This window comes from Penaeus japonicus, unplaced genomic scaffold (genome assembly GCF_977035675.1).
Source record: "Penaeus japonicus unplaced genomic scaffold, GWHDUDI00000001_assembly GWHDUDI00000006, whole genome shotgun sequence".
NCBI classification, from domain to species: Eukaryota; Metazoa; Arthropoda; class Malacostraca; order Decapoda; family Penaeidae; genus Penaeus; species Penaeus japonicus.
The window spans coordinates 35,614,647-35,622,146 of NW_028234408.1; positions in this window are offsets into that span (position 1 = coordinate 35,614,647).

Sequence of the window (7,500 nt, forward strand, 5' to 3'; positions counted from 1 at the left end):
CCGAGGTCACCCATGCGCGATATCGCACTCCGCCGGTGGAAGATCTTCGGCCGCTGCTCCGTGTCTCTCGGTCGGTAATGAGACCGGATTTCTTTTCCTCTCTCCCTTTACTCACCCTTCGATTGCTACGGATTGTTAATTATGTTTCAGCTTTCGACAAAGAAAATAAAAAGATATGAACGATGTTTCAGCCAGTCAGTGAGACAGTGGACCATGGGGTGACCACGAGTTTAGACCATGGGGGTGAGTTTAGTGGACACTATCATAGAGTGAACAGTTTCCCACACCAAGATATACTAGCACATCCACATTAAAGGTATAACGAGCATATAAACTTCAAAAACGAGATAAAACGCTGAGAACGAGCATCAGATAGAACGATGAAAATGTGGAATTTAGTATAAAAAAGAGGAATAAAGCGTGGTTAAGGTAACCGACGCAATACGATATATGGATGAGTATGAGGACAGGTGGCGAACACTGATTGGGCATGTAGGTCATGAGGCAAAGGAATGAATAGATGAACAGCAAGGCAGGATGTGGGCATGTGGGCGAGCATGAAATCACAGCGACAGGGTGGTAGGGGTCTGTGGGCGGCGGATGAAAGACACACTGTCGGTTTCGATCGGTGGGCGTTCGCGTGGGTGCCCGTAACATTAGCAAAGGTGGGTAGCATGCAAAACCAAGGCACGGAGAGAGGTGTCAAGCACATGCGGGCGAGACAGAGGGAGATCAAACCATGCGGGCGGCCGGGCGGGCGTTCGGGCGGGCGGATGGGCGGTCAGGACAGTGGTCGGCGGCGTTTACAAGGCTGCGGGCAGGATAGCAGGTGCCAAGCGGGCCACGCATACCCAGAAACACGCCGAAGTTTCTCAGACTCTCGTCCCGCACCAGGTCCTCGCGAGAAATCCCTCCTCTCCATCCTCAAGAACGCTTTTTTCTCTCTCGTTGCTGATCCTTCGGATTATCAAGTGCTCGTCCGTGTCACTCGAAGTCCTACGGCGCCCAAGAGGACCGGAAAGAGTCCTAAAGAAAGTAGTGGGGCGAGAGGGGGGAGGGGGCCAGGGTGAGCGATACCAAGTGGAGTGTGGCATCAGTCGGGAGGCGGGAAGTGAACAATCCAGGTAGTACGGCTGAGATTTTCGGCGTCCGAAGACACCGCCCTTTGTCATTACTGGAAGACGGCTGGTTTCCTCAGAGCCCCTTCGAGTTTCAGAGCCAGACTTTCTAGAGATTATCCACAAAAATTATATCGTGATGACCATACTTTCACATCCGTGTGTCGCGGGTAGAAAGAGGCCGATCTGCGAATCAGTTGTATGAGCATAGATTATTTAATTTCAATGCAGCCGCATGAATAAACATGGAATTGTGTCATCAACATGTCCCGCACAACAGAGTCGCCAGCAGTCACCATTATCGCGAATATCCCAAGTCACAAAACAAGGTCACATGGAACACCAGATACCTCTGTCAAAAATAATTTAAATGCATTATCTTCCCAAAGAAATGTGTATATATATCATACTCTCATCGTACATATTTACAGCCTTACATTTGATGTCTTAGTTATTTGTGAAAGAGAAAAGTACTTGAACAGACGTTAGAACAAAGCCTCACCATTATGCGTTAATAGACGTGCATCATCAACTAACAAACCACTTAAAGGTACTTTCCATGGCCCCGCCGAGTTGCCGTTCGAGGTCACCGTGAAGTACGTGTGAAACATTTTGCAAATGACTATGACTGCATCTGAGGACAGACTTAGAATCTAGCCCAAGCCATTCGATGGTTTCTGATATCACTCCCGTGTCTTAGAGAAATATATGCGAGAGATAAGAGCAACTGGAGCGACAAAATATACACCAAGAGGTTGCAAACTGGCTATTTTTGAGGTTGCAAAAATCACAGTGCTGGCCCCGTCAGCTGTTTGTCGCGGGGCATTGTGGGAGGCGGAGGAATGCCATGGCGATCAAGCACTAATTACAGCCCTGTATAATTACACCTTAGGATGTGCATTCTGAATTATCCCAAAGTCTCTTTTTTGCAGTATTTCTCCTGTAAGCTGCGCCTTTGTATGCTACAAGAACAGAGTGCTACGTAAGGTCTTCTTTAACAGAGTGGGCGATGGGCGCTCGCTAGGCAAAGGGAAGACGCCGGTAAGGAGCGGAGGGCGAAGCATCAACTCGGTTCGTCGTGACGGGCGTCTGGAGGGTGACGTTACCCACTGTCGTGGGCATTCGCCCGAAATTACGGTACTGAGACGCAAAATATAGCAAACGATAATAAAAGAAAGAGAGGAGAAAGAAAACAAAGCTAAGGGTGGATATGATATACTGACAATGTCATCCCAAGAAATCGGGAAATGAAACGCGAAGATAAAAATAAGGAGACAAAGGAAGATATGTGTCAACAGCATCGAGTCATCATAACAGATAAAAAGACGAAAAGAAGAGTGAAAGTGAGTGAGAGAGAGAGAGAGAGAGAGAGAGAGAGAGAGAGAGAGAGAGAGAGAGAGAGAGAGAGAGAGAGAGAGAGAGAGAGAGAGAGAGAGAGAGAGAGAAAAGCGACATTGGATATATATATATATATATATGTATATATATGTATATATGTATATATATATATATATATATATATATACATATATATATACATATATATACATAAACGTCGTGCCAGCATAAGAAAACGACTGGCCAACGCATCCCTTCCGCTTATATAAAGGAGCAAACATGAGCAGATTCGTTTGCCGATTTAGTTAGATTTATCAGATAATCTATTCACCAACTCACTGGTGCATCATAATGAGAACTAGCTACCTGATATTTTCTCCCGCTGCCAATTAATGCGGTGAAATGCGATGATGGTAAATCCAGTCCCTGTTGCCAGCCATGATCAGATCTTTTACACTTTCGCAAATCAGATCGACTGCTCGAGGTTTCCGAGCTATTTTTGTCTTTACCACAAATTGCTACTCAAAATGGACTCAAAATCAATGGGATGGAATGATCATTAATGTTCCCCGTCAGCTGCTATTTTTAATACATGGAAGTGTCGACGAATCAGCGACTAATTATACTGCGCAAAGAATGAGCTGGTGGCCGAACGAGAACTAAGCTCTTAAACACTTGAGAAACTATATAGCGAGGGTGAGCTCTCTCGTATTGGAACATTTTGTTCATTTCATGCTTCACCAATAGGATTAATAACAAAAAATGCAGAAGAAACAACACACACAAAGACATAAAAACATAAATAATGATGTAGACATGCGTATAGCGTAAATCATCCATGGAGTTGATACAAACAAACACACTGTATCCGCAAGTGTGATGGAAGAGCAAAGTATCGGATTTCATTAACTCCTTACGGCGGACACGTACGCCGAGCTGCCGCCGATCGCTGCAGCGAGCGCCGATCCTTAGCGGGGGAGATTTTGCCTAATTATCATGCATCTGAGCCCCAGGCGATGGCGAGCAGGCTGCAGACTGCAGGCCGCGCTGGAGGTCGCCGCCGGATCGCCGAGAGTCGATTCAACTGTCTCCCGGGAGTCAGCAGCTGGAGCACAGGCGTGGACACATCCTAGTCACTTAACAACTTTCTCACATATTTTTTTCTTCATCTATTTCCTCTATTTCTTCCTTCTCTTTATTTCTTATCAATCCTAAAAGCTGGATTGATAATAAAAAAACGACGGAAAGGTAATCCATATTCAAGCAATATGTAATCAGTGCTCTTTCTCTCTCTCTCTCTCTCTCTCTCTCTCTCTCTCTCTCTCTCTCTCTCTCTCTCTCTCTCTCTCTCTCTCTCTCTCTCTCTCTCTCTCTCTCTCTCTCTCTCTCTCTCTCTCTCTCTCTCTCTCTCTCTCTCTCTCTCTCCCTCCCTCTCTCTCCTTATTCCTATTCTATCCTCCTCATTTTTGTCTCTCTCTTTCAGGGCCCTATCCCCTCTTCCTTTTTGCTTTCACAGCCCTATAATCTTCCCCTTTTTCCTCCTCAAACTTTATAAGAAATTCCTGTCTTTCTATGCGTATACAATGTATATATAATAAATAAACATTTCAAAAATGAAAACTAAAAAAATCTTCTACCATATGTAGTTCACGACAACAGTTTAATTCCATATAAATCAAATGGTAATGAAGGCGGAGGAGGCTCGATGAAAGATTAATGTTACTACTATTACCATTGCTACTACTACTGCTTTAATGCTGCTATTACTATTACCATCACTACTACTATCACTACCATCATTACTACTACAACTACATTACTAATTGTACTATTACGACCGTAATTACTACTAATGCTTCCACTATTTTATTACCATTGCCTGCCGCTATTACTGCTACGACTACTGCCACTATAGCTCTCCTAATTAGTACCACTTAAACCATTACAGCAACCATAACACCATTAACGGCCTACAAGTACCAACTCAAAGTACCAACCTAACACGCACGTTTTATATTGTTAGACGTGTTATCCTTGAGGTGGCCTTCGTTGTCTTGGAGGAGGAGGAGGAGGACAGGAGGAGGAGGAGGAGGAGGAGGAGGAGGAGGAGGAGGAGGAGGAGGAGGAGGACAGGAGGAGGAGGAGGAGGAGGAGGAGGAGGAGGAGGAGGAGAAAAAAAGGATAAGGTGGCGGAGGGGAAGAGAAGGAGGAGGGGGAGAAGAAAAATAAGAAGGAAAATAAGGATGGGGTGGAGAGAGAAGGAGATGGAGGAGGAGGAAGCGGAGAATGAAGAGGAGGAGAGGAAGAAGAAATAAAAGAAGGGAAAGAAGGAAATGGAGAAGGAAACCGAGATAGAGGAGGAAGAGGGGGAGGAGGGGGAGGAGTAGGATGAGGAGAAGGAGGATGGGGAGGTAGAGGTGGAGGGATAGGAGGGGGTCGAGGTGAAGTAGGAGGAGGAGAGGGAGTGGTAGCGGTGGTGGAGGGAGAGTGAGAGCAACAGTGTGACAGCATGGGAATGGGAGGAGGAGGAGGAGGAGGAGGAGGAGGTGGAAGATGATGAAGCGGAGGAGAAAGAGTGGCTGGGTTGATGATATCGATGGTGAAGATGGCAGGAATAATGATGATGATGATGATGATGATGATGATGGTGGTGATGATGACGATGAAGATGATCACTGATGATAATAACGATGATGACGATGATGCTAATGATGCAGAGAAGTCAGAGCTGAGAGAAGATGGTGATGTTGCTGAGAATAATGATGTCGAGAAGGAGGAAGAGAACGAGGAAATAGCCATGCGAGTTGCAACAGCAGGAGAGGGAGGAGGACGGGGGGGGGGACGGGGGGGAGCATCGTTTCAACAAGGAGATAAGGAGGAGGAAGGGGAGGAGGTGGAGGGCGAGAAAGAGGAAGAGGGGATGGGAGAGCATCGTTTCAACAAGGAGATAAGGAGGAGGAAGGGGAGGAGGAGGGAGAGGGGGAGGAGTTGGAGGTGAAGGAGAAGGAGAAGACGAAGGAGCGTAGATAGTCCTATGTTAAAAAGTTAAAGATTGACCCTAAATGTGAACATGAATGAAAGGGTCACAACAAATACCTTAACATGATCCCTTCTTCTTCGCAGCAGTGCTATCAACTTGATCAATGGGAACAGCATCAGGCCGCCGAGGTTGCGTTACACTTCGACCAAACCGCGAATCCTTACGTCCAAGATAATCAAACACCTTTTTTAAATACTCTCCACTTAACAGCTGACCGAGCCTATTGCAGTTGATATCTCCCTCCTCCCCACCCCTCTCCTCCCTCGCCATCCCTCCCCCATCCCCCCACCTCCCTCCACACCCCGCCGCTTCCTCCTAAAGTTCCAGCTACATGATTAATTAGTGTTTTTAAAGTAAGCCGATACGTAAGTCACCTGGAGTGTAGGTGAGCGAGCGACTGGATCGACAGGTGGGGTTTCGTCTCGACCGCCCTTCCATTGTCTCCCGGCTCATGACGGGAACGCGAGACCCAACCTCACACACACACACACACACACACACACACACACACACACACACACACACACACACACACGCACACACACACACACACACACACGCACGCACACACACACACACACACACACACACACACACACACACACACACACACACACACACACGCACACACACGCACACGCACACGCACACGCACACGCACACGCACACGCACACGCACACACACACACAGACAGACGCCCCTCTCCCTGATTTTGACCGGGGGTGGCCTCATCCACTTCGATCAGTTAAAAAATCTATTTCTTTTTATGAGAAAGAAAGAGAGAGTGAGAGGGGGGGGGAGGTATCTATTCCTTTCACTCTGATTCTTGTTGAATGCACGAATTTTTGCTCGAGACGTTGCATGCTGCCGAGTGATGCTACGCGAAGGAGAAGGCGAGAACAGATGTATAAGGTGCGCGCCTCGCTGCACACCTGCCTCGACCTTGGCTATCCTTGGTCACCTGTTCTGGCTTACCTTACGTTCATCGCCTTTAAGAAATCTTTTGGAGCGTCGGGTGGAAGCTTGATTTCAGTCGGCTGGGTTGTGATGAAATGATTGATATTGAAAATTCGCGAATAAAGTAAATAGAAGGCTTAAAGAATGAATAATCAATGTATGAGATAAAAAAATAAAATATGAGTAATATTGTATATGAGATGATAAACAAAATATAAATAATCTAGTATATGCGATAAGAAAAAAATAAATAGGAATATAAACTTAGAGAACGAAACATTAATACCGAGTTAATGAAAACGTAAAAAGACATTACAAATACATAAAATAGAAAATGAAAATTGTATGACTAAAACCAAGTGAACACAAATAAAGTCTTCAAAAATGTATCATTCAATAAAAAACTCGGTGATTAGATTGACATGTGTTGAACGCTATCTATCAATAAAGCTGAGCACTATCTATCAATAATTATTAATATCTATTTCTTTCTCTATAACTTTTTTCGTGTTTGGAAATATGAATGTATTTGTAAGCTACAGGATTTGTGTGCTTGTATGTTCGTATATGTGATCATGATTGTACAATTCGTATATCTTGAATTGCACAGTATAGTACACATGGAATCACATTAACATAGAGAGGGATGTAGATATATAAGCGCATGCATGAACACAAACGCACTCATACACACTCAAAAGCACAGATACATACACAGTAACACGTGCGTATACGAGTGCGTGCAAATAAGCCTGCGCGCGCGTGGGTGCGCACGACTTCCCCAATGTAATCAAAGTACCAGCGTAAAGTAAGTCTAGACACTTGGTCTGCTAGAAGGTCACGCGGTGTCATGAGTCACTCAACTTCCAGCTGGCTTCATCGGCGCAGCAGAATGAGTAGACTGACTCACTACGCGAACTGCACTCATAGGGGCGGAGGATATGCACTGCAAGGCGTAAAAAGTATTTATTGTGTTGGAGTGAATTCTTTAGAACCCCCGCTACTCTCACATGCTATTCCCCGTGTTCCATGCCTGTGTTTCTTTC